The 16,291-nt window shown below is 36.7% G+C and overlaps 1 protein-coding gene across 1 annotated transcript in view; it reads left to right on the forward strand.

The window, feature by feature from the left end:
• The window catches only part of LOC150100214 (uncharacterized), an 850,396-nt gene that overhangs the window by 409,138 nt on the left and 424,967 nt on the right, over positions 1-16,291 (forward strand). The gene's annotated exons all lie outside the window — the stretch shown is intronic.

Consider the following 16,291-nt stretch of genomic DNA (forward strand, 5'->3'; position numbering starts at 1 on the left):
TATTTATTAGATAAAAACTGGATTTTATTAGGTTGTGTAAAACTAAAAAGATAATGAAAGCCACTAGTTTTGCCACTAAAACTGGTGGCTTTTCTAGATAAAAAATACATAAAAATAAATGCAATAAACTTAACACAAAATATAATATTACTAAAACAAACTATGTAGTAATTGTTATAATCAGGGGTGGCTCGTGCATAGGCACTGCAGAACTGCAGCACCCCCAATTTTTCTCTATATATAAATATATTTATTAATTTATTTATATTTGCTTGTAATATTTATTTTATCATCAACAATCCTATACAATTCTCTTATTTTGTATAAAACAATAAAATTCCATCTTGTAGCACTTAGGACGGTGAAGGATGCTAGCAGCACTGTGTTTACCACAGTGTCATATTGTTATGTACACAAGCATATGCACGGTATAGTGAGATGCAAGCTATTAGCATAATGCAGCACTGTCTGTCGCACAGTTCCACTGCTGTTTATATGCAGTTTGCGCCAGTAGTAGAGTGTTCGTAGTGCTTATCATGTTTACTCCATCTCTTTAAATATTTTGGACATTACGATTAAAGACATAACATTTGTTATAGTTTTTATTTTAGAACATTATTGGGGTTATGATAATGGATTTTATTTTTAAGTAATTTTGAATTATACCAAACTGCATAATTTTATCGATAATAAACAATATTTTTTCATGAAACAAAACAAGAAGAATATATTTTATTTTAAAGTAATTTTGAATTATACCAAACCGTATAATTTCATCGATAATAAACAATATTTTTTCATGTTTAATTTTTTTAAAAATTTTTACTATAATTTTGATATTTTATCCAAACACATATACACTATACTTACAGTGTGTATGTATATTTCGAAAGTTGCAGCAGCCCCACGATTTCAAGCCACTAGTTACATTATAAACCAACTGAAACCATGTGAAATGTGGGAGGTGGCATGAGTTACTCCTTGTTCAGTGTTGTGTGCAGACAGTTGTCTGAAAAGTTGTAGTCTGATGTATGGAAAGATCTGAGAAACAGTTTCCGAAATCACACATCTTTGAATCCCATTAAGAATGCCTTGTGAAAAAAAATGATCAGTGTAGGTTCTTTTATGTTGAGAACAATAAAGGTGTCTTCATTTTGTGTGTGGATAAATGAAAAGCCAGACCTCAGTTGTCTTCTTTGTTGTTGTTGACATCTTTGGATGTGTTCTGTTTTCTTTCAAAACTTTTTGATGCTTGGTATGTAAGAAAGGTTACAAAAGTATAGAATACTACAGACTCCAGGGCTTTGGTCTTTAGGATAACGAACATCATATGGTGAAATAGGCTTGAAAGCCACCCTGATGTCACGAGTTTTAAGGAGACCGGTAATCTTGATAGTAAGTGAACTGTGCAACTTATGGAAACTGAAGTACTCTAGTGAATATCAGGATTTTGCTTTGGAGAAGAATTTAGAGAATAGTAATTGGTGTATGATTTTCTGTGAACATCTGTTGCAAACAAGCTGCTGAGTAAAGTTTCTTCATTAAGTTTTTCTTCATCTATTATGATAAAAGCTACTCTTTTTTGAGCATATATGTATTATTATTATTATTATTATTATTATTATTATTATTATTATTATTAAGAGTGCCCTCCAGGGAGTCACGGACTCATTGAGGGAGGCCTCATTCTACACGCACAGCTATCATACTTATTCTTGAATTCATTCGCACTGCTTGCACAAACAACATCCAATGGCAATCTTCCAATCAAGCACGACTCTATGAGAGAAAAATCTAGCCCCCACTCCCTTCTTAGCGGCATTCATTCTCAGCTTTCATGGATGCCCTCTTGTCCTTTCCCCACCCCTCCGTAAATTGAAAAATTCCATCAAGTGAAATCCTGTATGACCCTTTCAGTAGTTTGTAAGTTTCAATCATATCATGCCTCTTTCTCTTGTTTGTTAGTGTCTGCAGTATGCAAATTCTCCATCTGTCTTCATTATCAGTATTCTACAATCCTGATATAATTTTTAACACGCTCTTTTGCACTCTCTCCACTGTATCAGAATCACAATGGAGACCAGACCTGCACACAATAGCCCAAGTGAGATCTTTGTAATGTAATACCTAGTTTTTGTGACACATGGTGCAAATAAAATGAGTGTAGGTCCAATGGCCTGTATGAGTAGGCTTGTGATATGCATCAACTGAAAAGCCTTTTTCATCATTTTTGGTAAACATCTGGGAAGGGTAAGGTAGTTTCCCATCACTTTCTAGTTCCCAAGTAAATTTTATTTTATGGTAGAATGAGTTATGATAGATGCAAGAAAATCGTATAAATCAGGAGCACTATATTTCCAGATGATGAATGTGTCATCTATATATCTGAACAATACTAATGGTATATGGTTGGTTTGTCGATATGAAAAAATGTTATTATTATTATTATTATCATCATCATCATCATAAAACCCCATGCAGTCACTCGTATAGAAAGTCCCTTTGTCATACACACATCTCATCATATCTTGCCTTAACACATTCAAATTCTCTGCAGACACCAATCATTCACAACTCTGCATGCAAAAAACCTGCTTCTCACTCCCCTTTGTTCACACCCTAATTATACAGCTTATAAGAATGACCTCTTGTTCTACCCCAACTCCCACCATTTTATGAAGAACATCTTCAACATTGATCCTATAACAACCACTTACCAACTTGTACATTTCAATCATATCACCCCTCCTACTCCTATCCACTAGACTGTCAATTGCACCCCATCAAACCTTTTCTCATATTCAACATTCCAGAGATCAGAAACTATTTTGATAAATTGCCTCTGGACACTCTCCAATATCTCTTCAACCTTTTAAAAACCAACTGATCAAATCTGTGCACAGTATCCCATATGTGGCCTAATCAGAGCCTTATATAATGGAACCAGAATCTTCTCACTTCTACAAGTCAGTGTTTCTGCATCATTGCCAGTATTTGTTGTATTGCCCTCACAATTTTGTGATGTGTATTCCAAATTTTAGATCCTTAATCTCCATCACCCAAGATCTCTGATTTCCTCCACTCCCAACAATATATTCCCACCAAGAGTAAATTCTACATCTCATCTTTGTTTTCCAAATTTTAAAACCTTACATTTCACAACATTGAACTGGCGTTCCCATTCCCATACCCATTCACTCAATCTCTTAAAGTCTTCTTGTAAGGCCTGTTCATCCCAACTTTGCATCATCTGCAGACAACTGCATATCCCAATCCAAACTTCCCCAATATAATTAACATACAGGTTAAACAGCAATGGCTCTAAAACAGACCCCTGAAGCACAACACTAGCGACTACTTTCTTCTTCCGGGATATTGCTTCCCCCATACACAGCTTGCTGATACCTATTAGATAGTCAGTCTCCAATCCAATCCAATGCACTAGTCTAATATCTAACCCAATCTGCTCTACTTTGACTATCAACTTATTATGCGGTAATCTATCAAAAAGCCATTGCAAAATCTAACTATACTACTAATCTTTAAAGGTACCTGTCACATGACTATAAACAACAAATTACACGATAAACACAGTAATTAACTTTTAATTATGAGAAAGTACAGATATTTCGTACTGAAAATAACAATACATAGAAGTACATCATTCAGTACAGTTTCAGCGTATAGAAACAAGCAAATAAAAAATACGGGAACACAAGGCATACAACAATCAGTTTACCAATTAAAAACGGTTACCATGTGCTAGAAATTAATATATTAATAAATAATATCAAAAACCATTTTTGTTGGTTAATAAAATGAGAATCTCAAACATTCCGATTCAGATTTGGCCAATGTAAAAGGGCTTTGCAACTTTCTTTGAAATGGCATTCATATTTAAAACTGTTTCTATGGAGAAGACAAGCTTCATCCCACTGGATACTGTGCTTAGTGTCAATACTATGTTGTGCCAGACCAGACTTTTCAGTTTCGTGTATTCAATATAACAATGATGTTCATTAATTCTTTTATCCACAGCATGCCTGTCTGTCCAAAGTATGGCAGATTATATTCACAGGGTATCTGGTAAATGCCAGCTAATGATAGAGGTGACAGTTTCTCTTTTCTAGATGGCAACAGATGAGAAATTTTGTTGATAGGAAAATATATGAGAATTAAGGTGATAATTCTTCAGAATTCTACTAATAGGGTCAGAGATACCAGAAATATAAAGGATTAGAACCCTGTAGTCTGTTGAAGAAGCCTGAGGTGTTGGAACATAGGAGTCAGTTATCTGCTGGATTTGATGAGGGTTGTAACCATTAGAGAGAATTTTTTGTTCAAAAGCTTGAGGGAGATGAGCACACATTATGTGCTCTCTTAATTAAAGACTTCATAACACCAATTTTTTGAGAGGCATGATGAGCAGACTTTTGATGAATGTATCTGCCAGTAAAGGTAGGTTTACAATAAACACTAGTTGATAAATTACCATTGGCTTGCATAAGAAGGATTTCCAAGAATGGTACACTTCCAGCCCTTTCATTTTCCATGGTGAATTGAATGCATGGATGAAGGTTATTGATCTATTGTAAGAAAGTGGTAAGTTCATTTTCAGAATGAGGCCAAACAGCAAAAACATCAACATCAACTGTTGGTTATTGTGTAATTTGTTGCTTATAGTCATGCCACAGGTACCTTTAAAGATTAGTAGTATACTTAGATTTTGCCAAGGCTTTTGATACATTGGAGTTTGAGTGTGTTTAAGACACGGTATGATGAGGTGTGTGTGTGTGTGTGTGTGTGTGTGTGTGTGTGTGTGTGTGTGTGTGTGATAAAAGGACCTCCCAGATGAGTCTTTGACTCCATGAGGTCTTGGGGTAATAATAATAATAATAATTACGGCATGATAAGTTTCAAACTAGTGCATTGGATTGGAGACTGACTGTCTAATGGTATCAAGTTGTTGTTTAGGTATACTACTGTGTATTTATCCTCTTCATCTAATGAAGCCAGCACCTTATTGTAATAAGTAAGTAGTACTAAGACATGACTTCCATTTAGAATCCATGCTGTCCATCAAAGATAATATGATTGTTATCAACCCAATTCTGGATCCTATTTCTCACCAGCCTCGCCAGCACTTTAATCGCAACAACTGACACCCACAGATTGCCATAATTTGATGCTTGAGTTCTGTCACCTCCCTTATGAAGTAGCACAATCTTACTTTCACTCCCTTGGAACTTGACCCAGTGTAAGACTCATATTAAACAATCCTATTTCTCACCAGCCTCGCCAGCACTTTAATCTCAACAACTGACACCCACAGATTGCCATAATTTGATGCTTGAGTTCTGTCACCTCCCTTATGAAGTAGCACAATCTTACTTTCACTCCCTTGGAACTTGACCCAGTGTAAGACTCATATTAAACAAATATGTCAAGTCAGATGCCAGCTAACTGGCACAAAAATTTTCAAAATTTTTTAAAAGATTTTTCAAAGTTTTCTATAAATAAATTTGCACAAGGAGGAGATGGGGCTGCCCATTGCAAGACTGGAAAGCCGCTTGAAAATTCGAATAGTCGATATCTCTCAGCTATTCAAACATTGTCTCCACTTTAATTTCTTCAAATAAAATGGACAATTTTCAAGCAGCTTTCTGGCCATGCAATGGGCATTCCCTCATTTCCTCAATGTCTCACCCATTTAGTCTCATGATTTGTCCTGTGAAGGAACCTACATAAGCGCACCCCCTCCTCTCTTTCTCTCTCTCTCTCTCATAAAAGTTTATAAAGTTTATGTTAACTTCACAGAAGTAAGTATATATATATATATATATATATATATATATATATATATATATATATATATATATATATATATATATATACATACACAAAAGATAAGACCCTTTTTTGAATTTGCATCAGCAGTAAAAAATCTTCAGTATATTTTGATAACACCCCATAAAGTCAAAGACTCATCTAGGAGGTCCCTTTGTCATACATACACACACAGCTCATTACACCTTGCCTGAAATACATTCAAATTCTCTGCTGACACCACACTCTCAGAAAATGAATCCCCATCATTCACAACTCTACATGCAAAAACTTGTTTCTCACTTCCTTGCTCACATCCTCCTTATACAGCTTTCAGAGATGACCTCTTGTTCTCATCTCATCTCTCACCATTTTAAAGAAAATCCTCTTCAAAGTTGATCTCATAACAACCCCTTACCAACTTGTATGGGTCTATCATATTACCCCTGTTTGTCATGTCAAGTAGATTCTGTAAATTTCATCTTCTTAACCTATCCGCATATTCAACATTCCAGATATCAGAAACTACCTTAGTCAATCACATCTGGACCCTTTCCATCATCTCCTTACCTTTTTGAAAACCAGGCGACCAACTATGTGCACAGTAGTCCATATGTAGTCTAATCATGGCTTTATGCAATGCAACAATAATCTACTTACTTCTATAAGTCAGTGTCCTCTGCACAGTGGCGTAGCTAGGGGAGTGCAGAGGGGGCGATACTTTGAACCTTTTTGAACTTTTGCAGTTAATTCTAAAATACAGTCTCGAGAACTCAGTTCCAAATGTTGTAATACTCCTGCGAATTTTCCTCACAATTTCTGTAAGTGTTGCTAGTTGTCAGAGGAGTTTTTAAAATAACATTTGATTAAGAATTACCTACATTACTATGAAATAGAGTTCACCAATGCCATCAATGACTTTGCTAACAGAAAAGCAAGAAAAATAACATTTTATAATGTTGAAATTAAAGTTTTACTTCAAAAATAAACACAGTGTTTTAATTTATTTCCGTATATGTCATTTTGACTTTTTGTAGTATTTTTGGTGTGTATTGAGAGGGGCGGCAAACTCAGGGACCGCCCTGGGCAGCAACTGCTCTAGCTATGCCACTGCCTCTGCATCATTCCCAGAATTTATTGTGTTGCCCTCACAATTTTGGCAGTGTGGCTTCTAAATTTTAGATCCTTATCCACCATCACCCCAAGATCTCTTATTTCTTCTACCTCCAACAATATTTCCCCATCAACATTGATCCTATAACAACCCCTTAGCAACTTGTATGGGTCTATCATATTACTCCTCTTCATCCTGTCAAGTAGATTCTATAAATTTCATCTTCTTAACCTATCTGCATATTCAACATTCCAGATATCAGAAACCACCTTAGTGAATCGCATCTGGACCCTTTCCATCATCTCCTTACCTTTTTGAAAGCCAGGTGACCAACTATATGCACAGTAGTCCATATGTAGTCTAATCAAGGCTTTATGCAATGCAATAATAATAATAATAACAATAATTATTAATAATAATAATTATTATTATTATTATTAATTGTTAATAATAATTATTTAATATTAATTATTAATAATAGACTCATTTCGGGAGACCCAAACTAGCAAAACAATATCTGTCATATCTCTTCTTGAATTCATTTACAGACGAAGAACTCACAACTAAGTCAGACACTGAATTCCACTCATTCACTGCCCTCCAGGCAAAAAACCTTGTTCTCACACCCTTGTTTACCACACTCTTCTTTAATTTCCAGGGATGACCTCTTGTTCTTCCATCACTATCACACAGCTGAAACATTTCCCCTGCATCAATCCTATAAAAACCTTTCAGTAATTTAAATGTTTCTATCATATCCCCTCTTCTCTGCCTATCAACCAACCTCTGCAATCCACAAGCTCTCAATCTATCAATGTAGGGAGCATTTTTTACATCACTCACCAACTTAGTCACTGTTCTCTGAACCCTCTCCATAGCCTCCTCATCTCCAAGGAATCCAGGTGACTAGACCTGAGCACAGTAATCCAAATTTGGAAGTATCAATGCTTTATAAAGGAGAATAATAACCTCTTTATCTCTGGATGTCAGTGTGTTCCTCAACAACCGGTAATCCTATGTGCAATCTTGGCCACCTTAGCAATGTGTCCCCTGAACTTCATCTCCCTATCTACCAACACCCCCTAAGTCCCTAGCCTCATCAATCTCTTGGAGTACTGTTCCATCAATGTAGTACACAGCTGGTAATTTTTTAATCCCAAAATGCATGACTTTACACTTTTCCACATTGAACTGACATCCATTACCTTTTGCCCATTCTACCAGCTTATTTAAATCATCCTGCAAACTTTCAACATCAGCTTGATTTTTTATTGCACTACCCAACTTTGCATCATCAGAAAACAACTGAATATCTCCCTTTAAGCCATTTCCTATATCATTTATATACAAATTAAACAACAATGGTCCAAGCACAGAGCCCTGAGGCATACCACTGGTCACCTGCCTCATCCTGGACTCGGCTCCTCCATACACCACCTTCTGGTATCTCTCCCTGAGCCATTCTCCTATCCATGTCACCAATTTAATATCCATTCCCATCTGCTCCAATTTGTATAACAGTGTTCCATGGGGTATTCTGTCAAAAGCCTTAGCAAAATCCAGAAGTACCACTGTGTAGCCAGTTCCTTTGTCCAACTCTGATGTCATTCTATTATAAAAAGTTAATAGATTGCTAAGGCAGGATCTACCTTTAACAAAACCATGAGTATCATGGTTTGTTAAAGGTATCATATCCTGATCCACCCATTCTTGAATTTTGCCTTTAACCAACTTTTCCAATACTTTTACCACTACTCCTGAGATGGAAATTAACTACCGCAGTTTTACAGCCACCTTTATGCAAAGGAACCACTTTGCCTAACTTCCACTCCCTAGGGACCATACCAGATATCAAACTTAAGTTAAATATCCAAGTAAGGGGGGGGGGGGTTGACAATTCCTTTCCACATTCACGCAACACCCGAGCTGATATTCCATGTAAACCTACAGCATTGTTGCATTTAAATTTTGCAATATATTAAATACCTCTGATATCTACTTACTTCTACAAGTCAGTTTCCTCTTCATCATTCCCAGAATTTATTGCATTGTCCTCACAATTTTGGCAATCTGTCCTCTATATAACAATTAATAATAATAATAATAATAATTATTATTATTATTAATTGTTAATAATAATTATTTAATATTAATTATTAATAATTAATTAAAGATTGCCAAAATTCTTATCCACTATTACCTTATTCTTATCCACTATTATCCACTATTACCTTATCCACTTTTAGATTCTTATCCACTATTACCTCAAGATCTCTTATTTCCTCTACCTCCAACAATATTTCCCCATCAAGCATAAATTCTACAACCCATCTTTGTCTCCCAAATTTTCAAACTTTACAATTTGCAACATTGAACTGGCCTGAACATCTGCTTCCTGATTGTTCTTCCCAATTTTGCTTCATCTGCAAACAACTGAATATCCCAATCCAAACTTCCCCAATATAATTAACATACAGGTTAAACGGCACTGGCTCTAAAACAGACCCCTGAGGCAGGCCACTGATGACTTTCCTCTTCCGGGATATTGCTCCCCTATACACAACTTGCTCATAGCTATTAGATAGTTAAGTCTCCATTCCAATCCGATGCCCTAGTGAAATATCTAACCCAATCCGCTCTAGTTTGATTATCAACTTATCATGCGGTTGTTTATTACAAAAGGTGTCTATTACACCTTTTGTAATAATTAAGTAAATTACTAAAACATGACTTCCATTTAGCAAATTCATGCTGTCCATTAAAGATAATTTCACTGTTGTCTATCTGTTTTGGATTCTGGTTCTCACCAGCCTCTCCAACACTTTAACCACAACAACTGACACACACACACACACACACACACACACACACACATGCCCGTGCATGCATACACACACACGCGCGCGCACTCGCATGCACACACACACACACACACACAAGTCTACAATAGGCCTTCCTTCTACTCCTTTGGAATTTGATCAGTGTAAGATTCATGTTAAGCAAATATGTGAAGGCAGATGTCAACTCCCTGGCACATTCCTTTAAATATATAGGAATGTGCCAGGGTGATATATTATTAAGTTTCTCAGCCTTATTAATATTACGTTTGCTCCATTCCCCCATATACTTTTTGCTCTCTTACGGTCAATCCCTCCTCCTTGTCATCCCCTCTCTCAAACTCTCCATGATGCCACATTCACAAGAATGAAAGACCTTTATGAAATGCACATTAAATATCTCAACTATATCCTCTGCAGCAGTTGTTCTTATACCATTTTCTCCAATCAGTGTCATCCTTCCACAATCATTTTTTTTTGCTGGCTACATATCAAAAGAACTCCCTAGGATTTTTTTTTTTTTTTTGCTTCATTAGCTAACTACTGCTCATGCTTCATATTTGCTACTCTTACCAAGTGAGTCATTCTCCTTTCCTGTTCTTTGTAATTCTCATGGAATTGATTAGTACCAGTAATCTTATGTTGCCTCCATACTGCCTTCTCCTTCTGTATCGCATGTTCATATCTTAATTTTTCCATTTACACACCTACCTTATTTACCCTTGAGTCCCTGGAATACATTTAGACATTTCGTCTACTAAATAGTTCTCAAATATCACCCAAGTAGCATCGATCTCCTTTCCAACGAACTCCTCATTCTGTGCTACACCTGCAAGCTGTCTCCTGAGCTTCTTATAATCACCATCTTTGTAGTTCCACATATACCCTTAACTCACAGAAGTCCTCACACAATCACCCAGATAGACACTTCATGGTCGCTCCCACTTACTGGAGGATGATTTGACACCTCAGTTATAATAACATCCTCTAATGAGATGATCAAATCTAACATCCTCAATCCACGTGTATCCTCTGTTACATACTGCCTGATGAAGCTGACCCTCAAAAAACTCATTTTCTTTACTTCCAGTTGCTATCTCATCATCTCCTCTCTTTATTGTCATAATTAAAGTCAGCTATTCTTATAATGATCACCTTTTTCTTGTTTGTTTGGCTAATTTGATTATTACATTTCTTGGTCACTACCATCCATATTACTAGGTCTATAACAACATCCGACTAATTATTTCATTCTATTCACCTCTATCTCACACCATACTGTATTAAAGCTACTGCCACTATTTCCCTCTTTCATATCTACCTTGTATGGACATAACTCTTTTTCTATCATCAATAGAAAATTGATGATAGAAAAAGAGTTAGTTCAAAACTGGGGAAAATATTGCTCTCATGTCACCTCATTGGAAAATATGGAAAACCCCCCTCCCCACCATTTTTAACCTTTCTGTCTTCACGAAATTGATGTCAATAAAGGCGACAGGATTTGATGACATATCACCATGCATCTCAGGGGAATGTTCCAGGGAATTGGCAGTAGCATTGGCATGCCTGTTTAATAAAAGCCTTACAACAGCACAGGTTCCAAGGAGTGGAAGGAGGGTAAAATTGTTCCACTGCGTAAAGGTGGTGATAAGGCTGTAGCTTCAAAATAGGTTGTTCTGTATATCTGGAGTTGTGGTGACGGTACTGCACAGATTGGTGAGAAGTAGGATACAGAAATGGGTTGATAACAGCTGTATTCTCTGTGGTTATCAGCATAGGTTTATTAAGGGGAGATCATGTTTCACTAACTTACTTATATACTATAACAGGGTGACAAATACCTTGGATAGGGGAAATGCATATACAGTAGTGTACTTGAATTTTGCAAAGGCTTTTTATAGACTGCCACACAACAACCTCTTCTTCTTCTTGTTATTATTATTATTATATGACACATCCAGGGAGTCCAAAGACTCATCGAGGGAGGGCACCTACTCTACAACTCTCTGTCTCAGCCACTCAATCCACTAACTATAGTGAACCGCAACTACACTATAGTTCGCCCACAGATTAGAGACCCTTCTGCGCATGTCTCAAAAACGAGAATCCATTCCGATAATAGAGTAATCAATCCATCTTCTGGGATGAGTTTGTTTATTATTACAGGTCGGAAAATTTAGCTTTTCTTTTATGAACATTGTAGTTTTTAAAGTGTAACTATTTTGCTTGTGTAACAGTTGGAAAAATGTACGTAGAGTATTTACAAAATTAAAAAATGGTATGGCATAAAATAAAAATAATTATACAGAAAAACAGAAATTTTTTTAAAATGAACTTAGATATTCTAAACTTACAGTTGAGAGAACTGAGACACTTTAATGTCCTAAACTGATTAATTATTTATGACTTGTTGTGACTCTTTTAACAAACCCATGCAAAAAAAATTGGAAAAAAATACCATTATCAAATCCTTCTAATCTTCATAGTCATCTGAATCGGTATCCGAATCGCCATCACTTTCACTTAAACTGATCACCAAAGGTTTGCATAATTCTTCAATAATTCCGTCTATGTCCCAATACATATTTTCCAATGAGGTGACATGAGAGCAATATTTTCCCCAGTTTTGAACTGCAATACTTTCAATCACCTGTTTCTGAAAGCTTAAAAAAGTTTCGACATGTCAATATCCCCAGTTACGTTGCAATGACGAATGAAACTTTTCACTTCTGCCCAAACATACTCAATAGCATTAATATAGCAATAGCATTAAAACTACTTAATAGCATTAAAACAAAATTTGATTTCATGAAGTATTTTCCTTAAAGTTTCTCTTTTCCAAGGAAAATTAATTCTTTCTTTAAGCACAGGAATCAATTTTGGAACAGTTGGCACTCTTTTCTGGACCACGTAAAATTCGTCAATAGTTCTTATAATGTCTACATCAAAATCATTCAAAGCTACGGTTTCGACAGTTGTCTTTCTCTGGCACTTTTTTTTTAGGAGATTTAAATTTTGGCTTACCTTCACCTTTTTATTCCCTATGAATTCTTTTAACAGTTGACCCCGATACGCCGAAATTGCACTTGCACGTTTTATGACTTGAGAAAGTGGAACAAGGAGACTGCCTTTTAACGATTTTTTTCGCAGAATGTCAGCACATTATTCAATATTCTTTTGCAAGAGCTACTGAAACATTTAACAACAGAACTTGTTGACTGTACTGGATCCATCATACAAATTAATAATAAAAAAATAATGCAAAAAAAGTGACAACAAAAATCAAGCTAGTACAGCGACAGACAAGAACGCACGTGATTTCACATGTTGGCGACCATTTTGTACATCCTTCATTTCTTTCTCTCCTTCAGCATGAGTCGACTATTCTTGGCAAAATGCCAAGCAGAGATCTACAAATGGTGGGCATAATATAATGCCATTTACCGCCCACCACCACTAGTATTTTCAGACAATCACAAACATTCACGCTCATGGCAGGATTCAAACCCGCAGCCTTTTGGCTGAACAGCAGATATGCTAACCACTCGGCCATGCAGGCCAAGCTCGCCTTATATAAATTGAAATAGATGGGATTGGATAACAGACTTCTGAGTTGGATCAGTGACTGGCTGTCGGATAGATATCAGAAAGTTGTTTATGAGGGTGCGGTATCCTGAAAGAGAAAAGGTCACTTTCGGTGTGCTTTAGGAGTCAGTTTTGAAGCCATTGTTGTTCAATTTTTATGTTAATAATATTGGGATGGGTTTAACTAGTGATATGCAGCTGTTTGCAGATAATGCAAAACTGGGGAGAGCAATGCAGAGTCAAGCAGATGTTATGGCCTTACAAGAGGACTTGAATAGATTGCATGAATGGACAGGTAAGTGGAATTATCAGTTCAATGTTGCAAAGTTTAAGGTTTTGAAATTTGGTAGGCAACAATGAGATACAAAGTATACACTTGGTGGGAAAACTTTAACGGAAGTAGAGGAGATGAGAGATCTAGGAGTGAGGATGGACAAGAACTAGAAATTCGGGGGCCACATTGCACAAGTTGTGAAGATATCAGTTCAAATAATGGCAATCATGCAGAGGACTATGACATGCACAAATAGAGAGGTTATGATGCCATTGTATAAGGCCTTGATCAGGCCTCATCTGGATTATTGTACACAGATTTGGTCGCCTGATTTTCATGGTGACGAGGATATGTTGGAAAGGGTCCAGAGAAGGTTCACGAAGGTGGTCACTGTTCTTTGGAATGTGAAGTGTGAGGACAGATTGAGAGAATGTAAGTTGCAGAGCCTCATGAATAGGAGGAAGGGGGGGGGATATGATTGAGACATATAAGCTAATCAGGATTGTTTTTGGGTCGACATGGAAGAGATTTTTCATAGAATGGGAGATGGGGGGGGAGTAGAACAAGGGGCCATCACTGGAAAATGTATAAGGAGGGTGTGAGCAGAGGAGTGAGGAGAGTGTTCTTTGCATGGAGAGTGGTTGGTGAGCGAAATGCATTGCCTGAGTGTGTTGTGGGTATAGACACATTGAATCAGGTTAAAGCACGGTTGGACAAGCAATGTGTGCAATAGTGTGTACCTCCTACACTGAGTCTCTGACTCCATGGAGGTCAAATGTTGATAATAATAATAAATACATCATACTCTTACATTTCTATTTCTGTCAGGATGTCATCCTCATCGAACCATGTCTCACTTATTCCAACAATTCTTGGGTGCAAAATTTAATTGCATAAAACAGTTTAGCTTCTCAGAAATTTTCATCCTCCTTCCCTTAGCTCAACCATTGGCCAACTCGCAGCTTATTTTAGTGTCATATGCTTTAGTTTCATTTACTCATATATTTCCTACATGCACATATCTTTATTTTATTTATTTGTACACTGTTCTTCAAAGATTATAATTAGATCTTGATAAAATTCGATCTTGATATAGGTTGCAAGAATTAAACTATTTTAGTTATTATTATTATTATTATTCAGATCTCCACAGAGTCAAAAGACTCATCGTGGGAGGTCCTTTCTAAGAAACACAAGTCTATCAAGACTCATTGAGGGAGGTCCCTCCTAGGAAACACAAAGTCTATCATATCACTCCTTAAATGCATTGACCATTCTCACTCTCTCACCACTCCATAAGGCAGTGCATTCCATGGTTCAACCACCCTCCATGCAAAGAAACCACTCCTCACCCTCTTTCTCACAGTTTCCTTTTGTAACTTCCATTGATGGCCCCTTGTCATGACTCCTTCCCGCTGTTCAACCAAGCGAAAGAGCTCCCCAGTGTCAACCCTGTAACCACTTTTCAACAGTTTAAAAGTCTCAATCATATCACCCCTCTTTCTTCTATCCACCAAACTCTGCAGTCCACACTCCCTCAGCCAATCCTCATAACTAAAATTTTACAGTCCCAACACCATCATTGTTATCCGCCTTTGTACCCTTTCCACAGTTAATTTATTCCCTTCAAATCCTGGGAACCAGATCTGAGAACAATAGTCTAAGTGTGGTCTGATCATAGTCTTATACAACGGAATGATAACCATTTATTCTCTGCAGGTCAGTGTCCTTCTCATTATTGCAGCAATCCTCTGTGTTACCTTCACTACCTTTGCAATATGTCCCCTAAATTCCAGGTTTCTATCAATCATCAAACCCAGATCTCTTGTCTCTCCTGCTTCCTCCTCCAGTATAACTCCTCCCATAGAGTATGCAGCATCCCATCGATGTGTCCCAAACCTCAAGACCTTACATTTTGCTGCATTAAACTGACACCCCCCCATTCATTTCCCATCTATCTAGCTTATTCAAATCCTCTTGCAGGGCTATCACATCTGCACTATTACTAATAACCCTTCCCAGCTTCACATCATCTGCAAACAACCGAATATCCCCTTGCAATCCACAAACAATGTCATTGATATGAAGGTTAAACAATATAGGTCCCAGTACTGAGCCCTGTGGAACCCCACTTGTAACCTTCTGCCTCTTTGATATTGCTCCACCATACACAACTCTCTGATACCTATCGGACAGCCATTCGTGAATCCAGTTGACCAATCTGACATCCAGACTCCATGTGCTGCAACTTGAATATCAGCTTATCATGTGGCACCCTGTCAAATGCCTTTGCTTAGTCTTGTTTAGTTATTATATCATCTACAATTAAAAATTTGAGTTTCATTTAGACTTTTATTTTTATATGCTTTTTATAAACTTTGTTCTTTATATAAACTCACTCATAAGATTTATATTAATTATTTAAATAATATTAATTCATTATCATTATGGTCATTAATTTACAGTATGTAAGTAGTCAGAAGTGTACATAGTGTCAAAGCATTTCAACATTGTTGTGAATGACAATAACAAAAGCAGGAGAGTGTGAATGTTAGAGTGCATGAGGATAGAAATGAATGGAGATGGAAAAAAAATGTGAATGATGAGTGTGAAGGAATGGATTAGTTATTATATAAACATAAAATGAATGGT

Source organism: Typopeltis vanoorti, chromosome 13 (genome assembly GCF_054136105.1).
Source record: "Typopeltis vanoorti isolate ZY-2024b chromosome 13, IOZ_Tvanoo_1.0, whole genome shotgun sequence".
NCBI lineage: Eukaryota > Metazoa > Arthropoda > Arachnida > Uropygi > Thelyphonidae > Typopeltis > Typopeltis vanoorti.